Source organism: Panthera leo, chromosome D2 (genome assembly GCF_018350215.1).
Source record: "Panthera leo isolate Ple1 chromosome D2, P.leo_Ple1_pat1.1, whole genome shotgun sequence".
Lineage (NCBI taxonomy): Eukaryota > Metazoa > Chordata > Mammalia > Carnivora > Felidae > Panthera > Panthera leo.
In genome coordinates this window covers 5516074-5535031 of record NC_056689.1, presented here as the reverse complement: position 1 = coordinate 5535031, position 18958 = coordinate 5516074, and the positions used below count along the sequence as shown (strand labels likewise).

Genomic DNA, 18958 nt, shown 5'->3' with positions numbered 1-18958 from the left:
AGATGTACAGGTTTTTTCTTTACGGAAGGAGGGTGGGGCAAGAGAGCTGATGCCAAAGAAAGGGATTGTTCCAGACAAGGCTGTATCCTAGGGTCTCCTGGTGCAGACGGCCTCATCTCTCTTTGGCGGAGGGAGAGGACCCAGGGGACAGACTCCCTGGTGCTGACGGGAAGGAAAATTTCCTGGCTGACCCAGTTTCCTAGGGCTGCCTTCTTGGGGAGGCTGAAATTGCAATTAGATTATTACCCGGGTTTGGAAACTGGGTCTAAGAGACACCATTTTAGGCCTGTGGTTCCCCCTCCCCGCCCCCTTTTTTTTAATACAGTTTTACTTATTTTATATTTAAATATAAAAACTGATATCCAGTTAGGCTGTTGAAAACTTTTTAGTATGTGTGCAACAACTTGGGTGTGAAATCTACCTTTGCAATGACATTTTATCAGGTGTAAACAAAACATCAGGTATTTCTAGTTAAAATTTGGCATTCTCATGGAGATGGCCTGCATGTGCAAGATTTTGAAGACTTTTTAAAAGTAAAAACTTTATATTTGCATGCTGAAATGGTATTTTTAACACAATGGATTAAACAAAATAATAGTTTAATATTCATGTCACTCATTTCATTTTTTTAATGTGGTTACTTAGAAAAATTAAGTTACAAGTATGGGTCACACTGTATGTCTAAGGACTGCACTTTTCCAGAGCCTAAGTCTTAACCCCTAAGCAGAGAATCATTTTATTCTACATACGCCTTTTGAGGGGATTGTAAAGTTTTAAGTCCCGTGCAAAACTTGTCATGAAGTTTGAGTATCACAGTCCAGTGAACAGATCTGAAATGACTATGACTGTTTAGTTACATATAGGACAAAGTATTCATTTGCCTTCACGTGTTTTAATAGTCTATTAAAAATAGGCTTGAACATAGCTACTCACTAAACACATGATAACTCGTATCTGCAAGTGACCAAGTGTATTAAATCACTCAATAAAATCTTGCTGATGCTGTCAGGCTGGGTCCAAGGACCCAGAGGGCGTTCCCAAGACCAGCCAAGAGGGTCCTTGGCTTCATATAGGATGGAAATCAAACATGAACCAGCAGGAGGTGAGAGCAGAGGTTACCGGAGGTACAGAGAAAGCAGGTACAGACGGAGCCCCTGGGAGACTCAGAAAGGAGCAGGGGTCTCGTCTTTGTTTGGGGTGTGGCATCCAGGAACTGGTCAGAACAAAGACGAAGGCCCGCGTGTTACTCCTTGGAGCCAGGGTCCCCGCGTGGGGACGTCCGGCTCCGTGGTCTGGAATTGCCCTGTGATGGCTTCTCTCCTGGTCCTTCCTGGGACGTTTTCTATTGTAGAGCAGTCATTGACTCCGTGTCCCTTACAGGGAGGACACGCACTGTTTGCACCGTGCAGCGTGTGTGATGTGAGGGTGCCGGTCCTGGCAGGAACGCAAGCAGGAAAAGGAGCAAACAGCAGATTTGTATGGAGTCTTTCAGTTTCTCTGCCTCCCTCACTCCTCGTCAAAGAAACAGAACAGCCACCTGCTAGTAATGGTTGGTTTTTCCCTGTGCTGCTTTTATAGGAGGTGAAGCAGGGTTGGGGCGGAGAAGTGTGTGTGTGTATTACATGTAGTAATCAGGATGGTAAGAGGTTGTTAGAATAAATTGTTGAGTTTATGAGCGGTTGCATGGCTCGTCTGCCGGTTTCCTTACTGCTGTTGCCAGTGTCTTAAGGGCTCTCACCCCATAGCATGCATCAGAACCACCTGGACCCATGGCCCGTTAAGCCAGGTGGCTGGGCCTCACCACCTCCTCTGGACATACTCAGTGTTTCTGGGGTGGGACTGGAGAGGTTGCATTTCTAACTGGTTCTCAGCTTCTGCTGAGGTCCCTGGTGTTGGGAGCCCCTTTTAAGAATCATAGATCTGAACAACTGGACTTGAGGTGCTTTTGTTGTGTTGCTCGTTGAGTACCTCTGTATGAGATACGGGAGGTCTTTCAAGAAAGCCTGTTACTGTGTGAATGCTGATCTGGCATAGCTAGTACATGTTGATCCCACAGCAAAGATACCCTGGGCTCAGACAATGGGGGAGCAGAGTGGCTGAGGGAGTCTGGGGACAAACGAGCAGGGAGAAGCCATGACTGTAAGCATATGCTTTCTGTCATAGGTCTTCCACATTTTCCTTAGTCTTTTTGTTCCAAGCTAGAAGAACGGTTCGCTATATCCCCTTCATAAAGGACCAGTATGATCGAGCACAATGCCCAGGACGCATAAACCAACATTTATTATTAGCTGAGTGGCCCAGAATTACTAAGAGCTGTTAGAAACCTGTGGATATTTCCTGGTACGTATACATGGTTTTCACAGATGTACTTTGGAAGAGCTACCATTTTATACTGCTTTCTTTGTTCCCATAATGCTTAAACTTTAGATATTTATAGCGTGGCATATACTCCGAAGAAAAAATGTGCCTGGTATCTTGCATGGTTAAGTGTTGACTCTTTCAGTAAATCAAAATACCATGTATATTAAGAGTAACTCTTAAACAAACACATCAGAACATATGGACAAATGGGGGTGTTCTTCAAACTAATCACCTTCGGAAACGATAAACTTAATCCATGGAGGTTTCCATTGTTCCAAGTGATTTTTAAGCTCCTATCCTGAAATTGTTTCAGGGCTCCATTTCTAGGTCATACTGGAAAGCTGATACCTTAACTCAAAAGTGTACCTTGTTTTTGACAAAGGACAGAGCTATGCAACTAAATCAACTCTCCTTCGGACCAGAGTTGGCAAAAATGTGGTATGTAGCTATTTCCAAATAGCAAAACTTACATCACAATGCGAAGATTCTGCAGACTTGGAGAGTAGTACAAAGGATTCACCATAGATTAAGACAGATTCCAAAGAGAGTGACTAAAAATATATTTTTTAATTATAACTGGCGTTTTGAAACAAGTGTACGGGCCGGCCCTCCAAGGAATAATAGATCAAATATATTCCTCCACAAAGTCCTCCCTGACCTTCCTCTTCCTTCCTCTAGGTTGGAAATGAGTTCATTTGCCTTTGCATATAAACCATCCCTTATCCCTTTCTGATGATAGTAACTCTTCTGCCTGTTAGTAGAATTATTATTTTCCTTCTAAACTATAACATCGTGCAAGGAAAGAGCTAGATTCCCCTTTGTCAATTAACAAAATGCCTTATATTCTTTAATCCCATCAACATTTATTCCAGGCACTGGCAATAGAGCAGTGAAAAAGGCAAAAACATTCCACTAGAGCAGAGGTTCTCTGAGTGTGGTCCCTGGACTGGAAGCATGAGCATCACCCAGAACCATGTGGGAAATGCTAAAATTTGGGGCCCTACTCTACGACTGCTGCACCAGACTCTCTTGCGAATGGGGTGTCTTTACAGAAATCTGGGTTTTAGTAAGCTCCCCCAGGTGATTCTGATGCAAGCTAAAGTTTGAGAACCACTGAACTCAAGGGAGACAATCATAGATAGATAGATGGATACATACATACATACATACATACATACATACATAAAAAGATAGGTACATACATTGTCCTTCACTGTATCCTCAGCACCTAAGATAGAGCTTAGCACATGTGGGTGCTCATTTTATTTGTTGAATGAATAATGGGAAGTGACCTTATGCACAACCTTTCATTTTACGCAAGAGGAAACCCATGGCATTAACCATGTCCCCAGCCAGAATGGGGACCTTGTCGTTTTACTCTTAGGTCCCCAGTACTTCTCCCATTTTACTGTTTGATAAAACAGATACATAATGAAGCACACAGAGGAATCGATAAGGTCTAGATCATCGAGGGAGATTCCCTGATGGAGCTGGGGTTTAAGGGATGGGTTATGATCGGGTATGTGTACACAGGAGATGAAGGGAAGAGAGCCAAAGCATGAACAGATAGAAATAGTCAAAACACTTTTCGAAGCCTTCAGAGGAAACTAAAACATAGTTGGTAGTATTGTGATAAAAGATGGTCTTTGGGACAGACTGTTAAAAGATTTCGAAGATGAGATTTATGAGGCTAAGCTAGATGGATGTGTGAGTCTGTGGGCTTTCTTCCTTCTTTCTGAAACACGGACACGTAACAGTAACAGTAGAGGTTTAAGAACACCAGTCGCGTCCATTCCTTCTTCACGAGCTCTTTTGCACCCAGCTCTGATTTTGAACATTTATATTTTATTTAAATATTTATTTCTTTTGAGAGGGAGCGAGAGCATGCATGTGCCCTCCAGCAGGGTGGGACAGAGAGAGAGAGAGAGGGAAAGAGAGGATCCTAAGCAGGCTCCGTGCCGTCAGCACAGAACCTGACTCAGGGCTTGATCCCACGAACCGCGAGATCATGACCTGAGCTGAAATCAAACTGACAGAGCCACCCAGGCACCCCTAAAATTTTTATTTTTAATCAAAGTATAGTAGACATTTAATATTAGTTGCACACGTACAACATAGTATTTCAACAATTACGTACGTTATGAAATGCTCACCGTGAAAAGCAGATTAGCATCTGTCACCAAAGTTAACGCTGTGCTTTACACCCCTGTGCCTTATTTTGTAGCTGGAAGTTTGCGCCTCTAGATCCCTGTCACCCGTTTTATCCGCCTCCACCCCCCACCCACGACTTGGTTACCTGTATCTGTTTCTCTTGTGTTGTTCTTGTTTGTTTTTTAGATTCCACACATAAACAAAATCATGTCGCATCTGTCTTTCTCTGTCTGACTTATTTCACTGAGCATCATACCCTCTCCAGACTCTCTTTTTTAATCCCCTATAATCTTCCATCGGAAGAGGGGTAGTTACTCTTCCTGCCTTTAACATCTACAGTCTGGCTTCGTTCTCTTCCCTTGCCTCCCACGCTGCTCTGCTCACTGTTGTGTGTTGGGGATGTCTTCTTCTCTGTCCCTTCTCATCTTCCTATGTCTAGATCCTTTCTGTCCTTCAATGCTCACTTCAGAGACTTCCTTCTTAAGTACTGGCTGAGCACCCAGTATCTTCTACCTTGTGTGTCTTCTACTGAGATTTTGGTACCTTGAAAGCCCAGAACCCGTATCTGATTTTTATTCTTCGCATTGCCTAGTCCAGTGCCTTATATATTCCAAGCACTCAGAGGATATTTTAAAAAAATTAATACAAGAGGGGCGCCTGGGTGGCTCAGTCAGTTAAGCATCCGACTTCGACTCAGGTCATCATCTCATAAAGGTTTGTGAATTCAAGCCCCACGTTGGGGCTCTGTGCTGACAGCTCAGAGCCTGGAGCCTGCTTCGGGTTCTGTGTCTCCTTCTCTCTCTGCCCCTCCCTGCTCACGCTCTGTCTCCCTGTCTCTCAAAAACTAAATTAACATTAAAAAAATTTAAAAATTAATACAAGATCATCTTACAATAACGGATTACATATGTTAGCCAAATAGTAATGTAATGCTTTTAGTTCACAAAACACTTTTCTTTGGGCTCCCACATCAGCTTTTGAACAGCAATCACGTGAGGTACATACATTTGCATCCTGATTTTAAAGATGTAGAAATGTAGGGGACTGTTAACATAGAACTTTACGTAAAGGTAGCCTCATTTAAAATCCAGATGCCATTCATAAAAGCTAACACTGAGCACTAAACAGCAAGGAGGCCCTCTGATAAATGCTGTATAACATACGATGTCTTAAATAAGACCTAGTATTTTCCTTTCAAAAACATTTCCTTTCAACCACCTTCCTGGTCCAGGCAGGTCATGCTATCAATTTACAGCTAAGGGAAGTTCACTGCTGTGACCACGTTAACTGGCAGCGGCAGGATTCGAACCCACATCGTGCGACTCAAGAACTCACGCTCTTAAATTATTCCATTAAACGAGCTCCCGAGGTTCATGGCGAGCAAATGGCAGAGGTATAGCCCGAGACCAGGTCTCCTGATTTGCAAATCCCTGTTTCACGACCAGTGTAGTAATCATGGGCTATCAAGGCCTGAACTCCAAATACCTTGGCCTTTTTCCTGATTATCCTTGAATGTAACTAATTGCAATTTTGACATCACAATCAGTGCTGTGGCGACAGATGGACCATAAGGTCTCAAAACTAAAGCGGTTGAGAACATGTTTCCTTTTTCTATTTGCAGGGCTGTAGTGAAACCTCACATAATGGATTTTTTTTTTAAAGCATCCAGTTAGATAGGTAATAAATGCACTTTTCGTAAAATGAGAGCCTGAATTTCTCAATCCCAAATTTAGGTTTGTCTGTGACATCTTCCCCAATTATTTTTTTTAACTTTCATTTATTTTAGGTAATTTTGTCCCCATCGTGGGGCTCGAACTCACGACCCTGAGATCAAGAGTTGTATGCTCTACTGACGGAGCCAGGCGGGCGCCCCACTTGAGTCTCTAAATGTATTTAATATGCAACAACATATAGAGAAATACATGGTAAATTCTATTTATTTATGCGTGGGATGAGTTGCTTTTATTGGCAAGAGGAAGAGGAAGATCCCCTGAATTTGGAGCTGCTGGGAATATAGCATCCCAGGATTAGAGGCTTGGGAGAGGCAAACATTCTCCCTGGAGGGGATGGTGTGGTCCAGTGCTTTTTTTCTGTTGTTTAAGAGATGAAGGAAATGAGGCCCAGGGAAGACAGGAGACTCGACAGGGTTGGATGCCCAGTTACTGGCCAGCCTAGCATGTAATGGGGTCCAGATACTCCAGTTTCCCGTGCAGAGGCACTAAGGTGAAGGGTTAAGAGCACAGGCTTGGATGTCCAGGAGGCTTGGGTTGGCTGCCTGGTTCAATAAGTAATTGTGGAGCCTGAGAACAGTTACCCCTCTGTGCTGCAGTGTCTGTTAAACGGGAACTCCGTCACCTCTGTGGATCGTCGTGTGTAACATAGGGCCTGCTTATTTTTATCACTGTGTACAGCAATTATTAATCTACATTTATTATATAGAACTTGTGGTGGTAGATAAAGCATCGTAAGTGCAAAGAGACTCCAAGTTTAGTCTACTGCTATTTACTTTTTAGTCTCCTCATTTTTGTCTTCGAAGGGGTTGGACCGGGTGAACTCATGGTCTGTTGTCAGATTATCTTGTTTTAAAAATGTGAGCTCACATCATTTGACTCAAGAACTCAAGCCCTTAAACTGCTATCCCATAAATGAGTTGCTCAAGGACGCGTCGCTCGTCAGCGGGAGAGCTCCAGCCTGAAACCGGGTCTCCCGATATTAAAACTTCTGCACGGGTAGCGTTGCCATTGTAACCGGTGGTGGATGTGTAGTTGAACATGAGCGCGTTCTGGGCTCAATCCCATCAGACACTTCACTGAGAATTTGAGTGATCCATACGGCGCTCACTGGGTTCTTATACTAAGCCCTGAAATGTACTCTTCAAATATTTAGTTGGCTGGGATTCCGTTTTTTCATCTTCGTTAGAAGGGCCTGCCTGAACTTTGACCGTGGAGGACCGTGCCCTGGGCTGGCACACAGGATACCTGTCTGAGCTTACAGTCACGTTCAGGGTGTCATTAGCGCTGTGCCTTTCGAGCGTGCCCCGGCAGACACAGGCCTTTCATTCAAACCCGGGAGGAGCATAACTAATTGGACAAGACGCGGAGCTCCCTTATTCTGGCTTCAGGCTGTCACCTGAAAGGACAGAGGGAGGAAGTATCCTCAAAGACTCTGGAAAAGTACAAGCCCCGAAACCAGGTCCCGACTAAAGACATCCTGTTTGAGATGAACAACTCACGAATCTTTCTTCCTGTGACCGGAACAATCCAATACCCAGCTTCAAAGAAACGTCTGAGCTTCCGAATTCGCTTCCGAAGCTGGCCCTTTCTGAGGCTCGGCTGGCCTCTCCAGTGAGCCTCTATTTATGCCAGGTTACAGGAAAGTGGCTTTTTGGAAATATTTGAAGGAGGCCTCAGATTGTTGAAGACAACAACAAAGGCTAGTGTGGCAGAATGAACTTGGGGCTTATTATCACATTTGAATGGTCCTTAAGAAACATTATGTTGGCATGCTAATTTATTTCTTTTTTTAACTTTTTTTTTAATGTTTGTTTATTTTTGAGAGAGAGAGAGAGAGAGAGAGAGCGAGCATGAGTGGGGGGAGGAGCAGAGATATTGGGAGACACAGAATCCAAAGCAGGCTCCAGTCTCCGAGCTGTCAGCACAGAGCCCGACATGGGGCTCGAACTCAAGAACTGTGAGATTCTGACCTGAGCCGAAGTCAGTTGCCCAACCGACAGAGCCCCCCAGGCGCCCCAGCATGTCAATTCAGGCTTGCCATCAAACAAGTCTACTCTCCAGGGTCAGAAATGAGATAAAAATGTAAAATCTGATGTTTCTAGGAATGCGATCCCTAGCACCTCCTGGTACAACTCCAGACACCGTGTCCAACCGTGGGAAGTGAGGGGTTGGGGGTGGTATTGTAACGATACTCTGCTGTCACTTGAGGCTCCGGCTGCCACCACCAAATACCCCAGATGGGGTGGCTTAAACAAGCCCAAATTTTCTCACAGCTCTGGGGCCGGAAATGTAAGATCAAGGTGCCGGCACATTTGTTTTCCCTGGTGGCCTCTCTACTTGGCTCCCACATGTCCTCACGTGGCCTTTTCTTCATGTGTGCAAACCCCTGGCGTGCTTTTCACTTCTTATGAAGACCAGTCATGTGGGACTAGGGCCCCACCCTTACCAGCCTCATTTACCTTAATCACCTCTTCAAAGGCTGTGTCTCCAAATATCCAACATGGGAGGTTCGGGCTTCAACATATGAATTGGGCTAAGGGGAGGAGAGAATGGACCCAGTTCAATCCCTGACATCCCATAAGGCAGCCACCTTTAAGAAAAGAAGGAAGGCATAGGTTGGACACCTTTAGGACGCTCTCTTCCCGTTCTCTCTCTCTCTCTCTCTCTCTCTCTCTCTCTCTCTCTCTCTCTCTCTCTCTCTCTCTCTCTCTCTCCCCCCCCCCCCCAACTCCTCATTTCTATCTTTATATTTTCTCTGCTTCAAGAACCAGATCTCTGATTTCTTTCCTTAGTCCACTGACATCTGAGGCACTCTTCCTGAGGGTTTTTATTTACTTGCTACAGATTTGCCCAGAGAGAATGATTTGCTTCTCTGAGTACAGATTCCAGCTTTGTAGGAGAGAGAAAGCAAAGGCCCATCTCTACTATGATGTCCATCTGTGATTCAGTCCAATATGGAAAAAGCATTGAGGCCAGGGTGATAGTCAAACTACCTCACAGCTGTATACCGGGGCCCGGCCATCAGTTGCAGGGGGAGGGACCCTACAGGCACTTCTAGTGCCTTGAGTTAACCTTCTTTACCTGCTGGGCTACAGAGAGGTCCAGGATAGGGGCACTTTGAGGCTCATGACACTGTCTATCATCAGGTACAGATTTGCAATTATTTTAATATTTATTTTGAGAGAGAAGAAGAAGAGAATCCCAAGCAGGCTGCATGCTCAGCGTGGAGCCCATCCATCCCACGACCCTGGGGTCATGACCTGAGCCAAAATCAAGAGTTGGATGCTCAACTGACTGAGCCACCCGGGTGCCCTAAGATTTGCAGTTATTTTAAACACTTGTCCAGCCATCCTGCTCACAGCTGAGTATCTGCCCTGGTTGACCACAGATTCCAACCAGCTCTTGGTGGCCCAGCCTTGTTCGGGAGGGGGGTGGGGTTGGGCTTTTCCCAGCGGGGAACCTGCCTGCCACCAGAGGCATGCTTTACCTCACTCTTCTAAGTTGGCCCCTCTGTCTCAGCAAAAATAAAATATTAGTTCCCACCATGAGTAATGTCCATGTAAGCTTTTAAATATTGACCACAGTCAGAAAAAAACAGTCTGGTATCAAACAGTAAAGGAAGTTTAGCTGCCGATTCACGATCTTCGCCCATCTCTCACTATACATAATGTATGATTTTCCTGAAGGTGAAGAGAGCATACATTTTTAAAATACCAAACTCCTCTGTCACTCGGGTAAAAATACTGAGACTTCTTTTCTTGGCAGCTTAACGGTAACAATAAATGGTGGCGGTTCTTGTGTTCATTGTCCTCTTTGTCACCATCAGCTGACATTGACCTTGCAGCGGCTGTGTATCCTTTCCCGGGGAGCCGCACGATGCCAGAGCCCCATCTCACTCACTTCCAGGTGTTTGCCTGTTCCCTCCCCGCCCTGGGGACAAAAGAGAGACCTGCAGGGAGACAGGGAGGTGCAAATGACCTATGCTTCTGGAGTGCAGTCTTTGGTGAGCCCTGAAAATTGAATTGTGTGTGTTAGCCCACCGCCCACGAGGGGTCCAGGAAAGAACAGCTGAGGCCTGCAGGGAGAATAAAGGAAAATGCCAGGTTTCCCTGCCCGTTCAGTGGTCTGGGCTTTGCTGCCAAGGCCTCGGGATTGAGCGGTGGCGGGGGCCCTCATTGTCACCTGCAGGGAGGCCAGGCTCTGAGAGATCCCCCGAGAACAGGTGTCTGGCAGGAAGGAGACAGACCTGACGCTTTTCAGACCAGCGGCAGCCTGAAAAGTCTTTAGGAAAACTTTTATGCTTTTATGCAACTAAAAGCGATTCAGCATCTCGTTTGCGAAAATACTCCTAAGGCACGTGCTCTGTCGAGAGCAGCCCCCGAGTTTGACAAGCTGGGGGGTTTAAACGTGAACCGAAATGGGGTTCCTGCTTTCAGTAGCCCCTTTTTGTTTGTTTGTTTCTTTTTGTTTTGTTTTGTTTTTTGTTTTTTGGTTTTTTTTTTGTTTTTTTTTTTTTACTAGAAACTGTCATCAGTTTTCGCCTGGAACTTCTCCCGCTGAGGATTTATGGTGCTCGGATTCAGCTTTGTGGCGGAAGAAGGGCTTGCCTGCGAGGGGTGTCTCTCGTGTCAGGCAAGATAGAGAATTCGGGATCGGAGCCCATGGCTTCCGGATGCATTTTTGATTTGTTGGGTTTCCTCAGAGGTGTGTAGGAAACAGAAATAGAATTGCTATTTACCCCCCGACCCTCTTGCTGAGGCTGAGGATAAACAAGGATTTGTGTTTTTTCCTTTATTACTCAGAAAAAGACTGTTCTGCCTCTTTCCCGTGCTAGGCTCTTCGTGGCCACACACACCCATACATGCTGAGGACACAGGGCTATACTGGTAAGTGCTTGCATCTGACTCAAAGCAGGTGTAGCTCTGGCAGCCCTTCACCCCGCTGTCTAGAAGGGGGGGGCAGGGGCGAGCCTGCTCCTTGGTGGGTAATCTGTCGTTGCCAGGCCATTGATTCAACCAGCACCGTATTGTTATTTTCCGGCCAGAGTTCTTAAACTCTAACCTTCACGTAAAGCATATGATCACTTAAGAACAATTTTTAAGTGGAGCGTGATAAAACATAATCAGGTTTATTTCTTACTTCTATTAAGTATCAAATCTAAGCTTAAATGTTACTTGTACTTGGAGAAAGGTGATACAAATACGAGTCTATCTTCGACCATCAGACTGTGTTCACAAGGAGAGCATCATATGAGCCTGCGAACCAGGGACAGTGGGGTCCAGCCTGTGCTGATTACTTGATTCTGTCCTGTTGTGGGGCTCACTGACTAGTTACATTCTATAAGGATTTTGTTTCCTAAAATGACATTTCTTACTCACATACTTTCTCCCATTAAAAAAAAAATTCTTGGGGCGCCTGGGTGGCCCAGTCGGTTAAGCGGCCGACTTCGGCTCAGGTCATGATCTCACGGTCCGTGAGTTCGAGCCCCGCATCGGGCTCTGTGCTGACAGCTCAGAGCCTGGAGCCTGTTTCAGATTCTGTGTCTCCCTCTCTCTGACCCTGCCCCGTTCATGCTCTGTCTCTCTCTGTCTCAAAAATAAATAAACGTTAAAAAAAAAATTTAAAAAAGAAATTCTTTCAGGGCACCTGGGTGTCTCAGTCAGTTGGGCGTCTGACTCTTGGTTTCGGCTCAGGTCATGATGTCACAGTTCGTGGGATCAAGCCCTGTGTCAGGCTGTGCGCTGACAGCATGGAGCCTGCTTGGGGTTCTGTCCCTCCCTGTCTCCTGCCCCTCCCCGTTCACACACACACTCTCTCTCTTTCTCTCTCTGAAAATAAATAATAAACTTTAAAAATAGGACTTACAAAAAGCCTTCCTTTTTTCCATTTCCACAGTTGCTGCGCACTGTGGAGGTTACTTTCTCACCTCCTCCTTTCACAGTACAAGTGTCTGTTCCCTGTGGTTTGGGGAGAAGACAGTTTCGGGCGCTTAGAGGGGACACCACCGTAGGAGACAAAACAAAGCCCCCTTGTTTCTGGTTTCCCTCCGGAGGCCGCAAGGCAGTTCTGATCGCTGACCTGAAAGCTGAGCGTTCAGTGGCCGCTTCCTTCAGAAGACACCGCACTCCTCCTCCGCGTAGGAGGTGGCCCCCAGTGGCAGTAGGGGCCCGAGCGAGAAAAGCAGCTGGAACCCCTGCAGGAAGAGTTGACCTGAGGGAGAGAGTTTGGGTCTCTACTGAAGACCGAAGCAAACACGTTGATGAACAGTGTCAGAAGGGCCAGGATCGTGATAAACTGAGGGGGCAGCGGGTGTATATTCTCCTCTTTCCTCTCTACATAGTCTTCCCATTTCCATCCGTGTGTTAAAACTATTGTCAGTGTTGATGCTTGTTCGCCATACTGTTTGGAGAACCAAGGGTTTAGTGGAAGTATCCCGACCCAACTCTAGTTGTCTTTTCATACACTCAGAAACGCTAATACTCCTCCCTAGAACCTACCAGAAAGCTCTGTGATTCCAGACCATTACTATTGCAGCTACAATGCCCTGCTCAGTCCCAAATACTTCTCGCACCCCTCGACAGCCTTGGGAGGATTTTTCCGTGCATGAGGAAACTGAGGCACAGGCAGGCCCAACAGCCCGCCCTCGGTTTTAGAGCAAGCACGTGACGGACTCAGGGCCGGACAGTCCGACCGAGGGAGATGGTTCATGAATTCCTCAAAGTTCTAACCCAGATTTTGTGCACTTAGACTAAATGTTTTATTCTCCTGAAGGAAAAAAAAATATGTGTTACATTTCACCACCAGCCACATATTCTAACTTTTCCCTGCCTTGTCAGCTGCCTGTCAGGTTTATAAAGAAATGCGGCATAAAACTGACAGGAAGAAACTCTGAAATCCATAACCACATGGCAGAATATTGAAAAATCTTCACACAGGCTTATTTTGTCATTTATTGTATAGCCCTAAACCAGCTGCCAGGGGCACAGGTGATTTAATAGGCACCATTTAGCTAATACATTATTTTGCCAAGAAAATTCATTGTGCCGAATTCTTTTTTAATCTTTCGTGGCTGCTTACTTATAAAAACAGAGTGCCTAGAAGCTCTGAATTATTTCACAGAGGGGAGAAGCCAAACAGAGAAGGCTATTAATTTAAGCTGTTTCAAATGGAAATTGTCACTCTGGAGAAAGAAATGGAGGTGGGCATAAGATATATACGATTCTTGGATAAAGAGAGACACTTGAAACGGCACATTTCATGTTTGGAGGTTCAAAAGGCATCATTTGTCAGTAGGTTATTAAACTAAGTTGAGTATTTTCTAGCTTTTAAACCAGGATGATGAATACGAAAGTGTTTTTCACACTCTTAAAGGATCATGCACACCTCAGGCACACGGAGGTTTCTGCAATGCAAGTGAGGTGTTGGGCGTGTTAGCATTCTGTGGGAATGGTATTTGTACAACACTATACAGTTTCCGATCTCTCTTCAGCAGAGGACGTCCAGACATTATTTAAAATTCTCAGTGTTGTTTAGAATCTAAAAGAGAGCCTCTGCATCCCATAGATTGATGTGTGCTCTTGTTTTTAACTCTCACACTTAACGTAATGCTTAGACATCGTATGTTCAGATTTCTTCGTACAGAGGAAAATAGTGGTCACACGCCATGGAGGCACGCGGGTCACCTCACACCAGGGAGGCTGCATCGAGCAGACCACTAAGGCACATTTAGGACAAAGAAGAGAAAAAAAATAGGACAGTTGAAAAGTAGAGTTTTAGAAAAGGGTCTGTCTCTTGAAAGAAGAGAGAGAGAGAGAGGAGGCAAACGAATGACATGGTATTATTGACAAATTAATGACACCAGTATTCTGAAATGTTGGCAGACATCATTCACTGCTTCTGTAGTCACAAATGCTAGAAACAGCATAAATAGCAGCAGTGAATTCGACAAATTACATTTATTAATGGCTATAGATTATAAAATATATTCTCTTTCCTAGAATTACATGCAACTGGCTAAAATGAGGGAAAGCCTACAGATGTACTTATGGAATCCTGGTCTTTAGATATATTTTAATGAAAAAGAACAAGTTACACGACACTGTTATAGCATAGCTACATTCTTTTTCTGCCTCCCGGGGTATGTATACATGCATGTGTGAACCGTTCTCTTTGTATATGTGTAAGGTGTTTCCAAGGATATCTGAGAAGCTAATAATAACAGTTCTACCTGGGTACGAAGACTGGGAATCGGAAAAAGGTTTATTTCCTTCATGGCATTTTTTTTTTACTGTTGGACTTTGTTTCTCTGTGTTCTTCTTCTTCTCCCCTGACAAAAACATTTCACGAGATACAACTTAGAGTTCAGTTTTCTACCGTTTGTCAAGATTCGCAGATAGGTTGACACATTAAAAAAAGAATTCTCACTCAAATTAGCATGCATCAGAAATCCGTGTAGGATCTCGTGAAATTACAGACACGTGGGTCCCCTCCAAGCAGGTTAACTGGACACAGAGGCCTGGAATGTGTGTTTGGAATGGACCTCGGGAACCGAACCCTCAGGAGTCTGCAGACTTCCCTCAGAAACACTTGCCCTGAGCTGGTAGAACTCACCAGCTCGCATGGAGACACTTCTGGCGTGAGCCATCCAACAGCCTGAAGATGGAATTCTACCATGACCGCTTTAGAAAAAAGCATCTGTGAAAAATAACAGTTATTACTCTCATTATTGTTGGATCTTCTATTGACTTCTTCCCACCAAAAGGAAGGGCGAGGATGGCCATTATATTCATCGTTTTCCCTTTGTCTGAGGGGGGTGATGTGGAGAGCCCTGATGTGGAAAGTCACAATGAGAAAATATTGGAAACTTGTCTTAGAAAACCGGTTTGTATGCATGTTACCTCTAATGACAGTTGCTGAATATGTGCTGAATGGTAGCTGCTCCTATATATGCTTGCGTGACTTTGCTTTCCCAGGCTTTTGTCATGAGACCGGTGAGCCCTGGTGGCTCAGGTCCATGGGGATTAAGACGCGAAACCATTTGGTCTCCTCTTCCTGAATCACATGGCTGTGCCATGTGGACGTACAGCATGCCTCCTCGCGTCCTCTCTGTATTCCTTGCTTTGCAGGATGGTGGGCCCTCATCACCACTGCTCCTGGAGAAATGACACATTCCACTGTTTCTCTTCTCCCACCTGCCGCAACCACTGCTTGCTTCTCTCCTGCTTCTCCCACCCCAGGAAGAGTGGGAGAGGATGTTCACGAGCTTCCACGAGTCGTCAGAACTTTGGTTGTGCTACCAGGCAGAGACCTAGCTCTTCTAGTTTGCAGACTGTTAGCCATGGATCAGATAATTGCCCTGAGGATATCTGAGTGGCTTCATCCTGGCTTAGCATCACACAAAACATTCCCTTCCATTCCTGAACCCATGTTTCTTTTTTTTTTCAATATATGAAGTTTATTGTCAAATTGGTTTCCATACAACACCCAGTGCTCATCCCAAAAGGTGCCCTCCTCAAGACCCATCACCCACTCTTCCCTCCCTCCCACCCCCCATCAACCCTCAGTTTGTCCTGAACCCATGTTTCAAACTAAGCCCAAGTGTGTGGACATTCATGTATTGCAATATGTCTGTGAGGTCTCTCTCAGCATTCTAGGACTTAGCCATCTACCCCAAATCTTTTTTGCATTTTACTCAGGATGGTCTCCTGGAAACAGGTTGCCAGGTCACTGACTCTGCTAACCTGGCATTCCCAGATTGAGCACATAGATTAGCCTTTCAGGTTTCTAGGAACTTACTATCATAGGGTATATTAAAACAAGTACACCATTTTCCATGCAATTGTTATCATTCATTGGGTTGCCAAGGTAACAAGCACCATGTGAACTATTAGAATCTGTATGGATGTAGCTGTTGAGTCGTTAATACTAAAAACTATGCATTATTCAGCAAGCTGTTCTCTCTACTTACCTAACGATGTAGCTTTTCTTCTCTAAAAGGACAAGTGATGGTCTCCCAATTTGATGGGAAGCATATTTAACAAGATAGACATCAGTAAACAGAATGGATTTGTGCCAGAAAAGCTGCCTGTGTACTAAATTCTATTTTCCTGTTGATGTCATCATAAAATTGGAGATTCTATTCTGTGATTTTTTTGGGGGGCTTTTCCTCATAAAAGATCATTTGCAGTTAATACTGCAAACTTGAAAAAAAACACAGAAAAAAGGAAAATTTGTATTTTTACAGGAGCACTAATACTTAGGTAAATAGCAAGTTGTAAATACAGGATTTCTCAGGTTATTATTATTATTATTATCTTGCCCCAATAGGTTAAGGGTTGAAAGAGGGAAAAAAGATAGTAGCTCTTGCAAAGAATTCTGATTGATCAACTTTAAATGGATAATTTTTTTCTTTTAAGTATTCTATAGTAGAAGAGTTCAGAGTTCTGTTTGCTCAGCCCCGTTTCATTGCAAATGAATAAGCTAAAAGCACATTAAAAGATGCTATGGCACCATGAATAAATGCCAAACGGTAAACAGTATATATGTAGATCACATCACTGTGTGGTACACCTTATGCAATGTTACACGTCAATTACATCTCAATAAAACTAGGGAAAAAATTAGAAATAAAAAAAAATATCTTAAAAAAAAACCAACCCCAAACAAAAATAGGCATTCAGATTATAGCAGTTGTTATACATTTGGAAATCTTGACACAGTGGAGCCTGAAAGCATTCTGTGAATTTCAGGGTTTTGTACATAGGGCATAATAATGGCAAATACTTGGAAATAAATGCAACCAGGATGTTAAAACATCCATCATGTGATTAAGAATGCCTTCCTTTAAAGAACTTATTTGTTGGAAGTAAAAATTCAAAAATATTTCCTAATCATCCTTTTTAAATTATGTATTTATTTATTTATTTATTTTTAAATTTACATCCAAGTTAGCATATAGTGTAATAATGATTTCAGGAGTAGAATCCAGTGATTCATCCCCTATGTATAACACCCAGTGCTCATCCCAACAAGTGTCATCCTAATGCCCCTTACCCATTTAGCATCCCCTCCCCAACCGATAGCCCCTCCAGCAACTGTCAGTTTGTTCTCTGTATTTAAGAGTCTCTTATGTTTTGTCCCCTCTTTGTTTTTATATTGTTTTTGCTTCCTTTCCCTTATGTTCATCTGTTTTGTATCTAAAATTCCATGTATGAGTGAAGTCATATGATATTTGTCATCCTTTGATTAATTTTGCTTAGCATAATACCTTCTTGTTCCATCCATGTTGTTGCAAATGGCAAGGTTTCATTCTTTTTGATTGCTGAGTAATACTCCATTGTGTGTGTGTGTGTGTGTGTGTGTGTGTGTGTATACACACACACCACATCTTCTTTATCCATTCATCCATCGATGGACATTTGGGCTCTTTTCATGCCTTGGCTGTTGTTGATAGTGCTGCTGTAAACATTGGGGTGCATGTGCCCCTTCTAGACAGCACACCTGTATCCTTTGGATAAATACCTAGTAGTGCAATTGCTGGGTCGTTGGGTAGTTCTCTTTTTAATTTTTTGAGGAACCTCCATACTGTTTTCCAGAGTGGCTTCACCAGTTTGCATTCCCACCAGCAGTGCAAAAGGGTTCCTCTTTCCCCACATCCTTGCCAACATCTGTTGTTGCCTGAGTTAATTTTAGCCATTCTGACAGGTGCCAGGTGGTATCTCATTGTGGTTTTGATTTGTGTTTCCCTGATGGTGATGTTGAGCATTTTTTTTTCATGTGTCTGTTAGCCATCTGGATGTCTTCTTTGGAAAAGTGTCTATTCATGTCTTTTGCCCATTTCCTCACTGGATTATTTGTTTTTTGGGTGTTGAGTTTGATAAGTTCTTTTTGGTTTTGGATACTAACCCTTTATCTGGTATGTCCTAATCATCTTTTGATTAAATAGTCAAGGACTTGATTAGTTCCACCTCATACCATATTGAGTTGACAGTTCCATCCTAGATCTGGGGATAAACGCATCAGCCCAGTCCCCACCCACAAGGAACTATGAATGCAGCAGGAAAGCTAGAAAACAAACACACACTCGTAACAAAGTGATTAATGCCAGAACAGGGGAAATTAAGGGTCCTATGTTATTGGTTCTGAGGAGTGTCACCAAAAAAAACCACTATAAATGTAGCTTTTTTGCTTAACTACAGGAAGATCCCTAACTCAGAGCATGAGATTTAATCATCCTCAATTAAGAAGGGAAACATCTTTAGAAATGAAAGAGTAATGAGCCTGTAACCAATAGCATGGTCAGCAAATTATAAGCCTTTGCATTGAAGTCTTCCCAGCCTCCTGCCTTGATTATTGCAGTGTTTTTCCAACCCATTTTCCTGTCTCAGGTCTCTCTGGCCCCCATCATTCATCTGTTTATGCACATTCATCCAAGTCCATTATCTCCTGTGCCCTAGATATTATTCTGGGTGCTACGTGCAGTGAAATGAAGTTCCTGTTCTCAAAAGGCTTACGTTATAGTGGGAGGCAGGGCAAGGAACAAACAATAAACTGAATCACTAAAATAGTAATAATTTCCACTTAAAACAGGTGCTGTCTAAGGGGAATAAGTGATTTTAACTGGGGTTACTTTGGAGCATGTCATCAAAAGAGGCTTCTCTGAATAGGTGGCCTTTAAGCTGAGACATGAATGCAAAAGGTCAGAGATCAGAGCA

The 18958-nt window shown here is 43.9% G+C and overlaps 1 protein-coding gene across 3 annotated transcripts in view; it reads left to right on the top strand.

The window, feature by feature from the left end:
• Nucleotides 1–18958, top strand: part of PRKG1 (protein kinase cGMP-dependent 1) — a 1249639-nt gene that overhangs the window by 696112 nt on the left and 534569 nt on the right. The gene's annotated exons all lie outside the window — the stretch shown is intronic.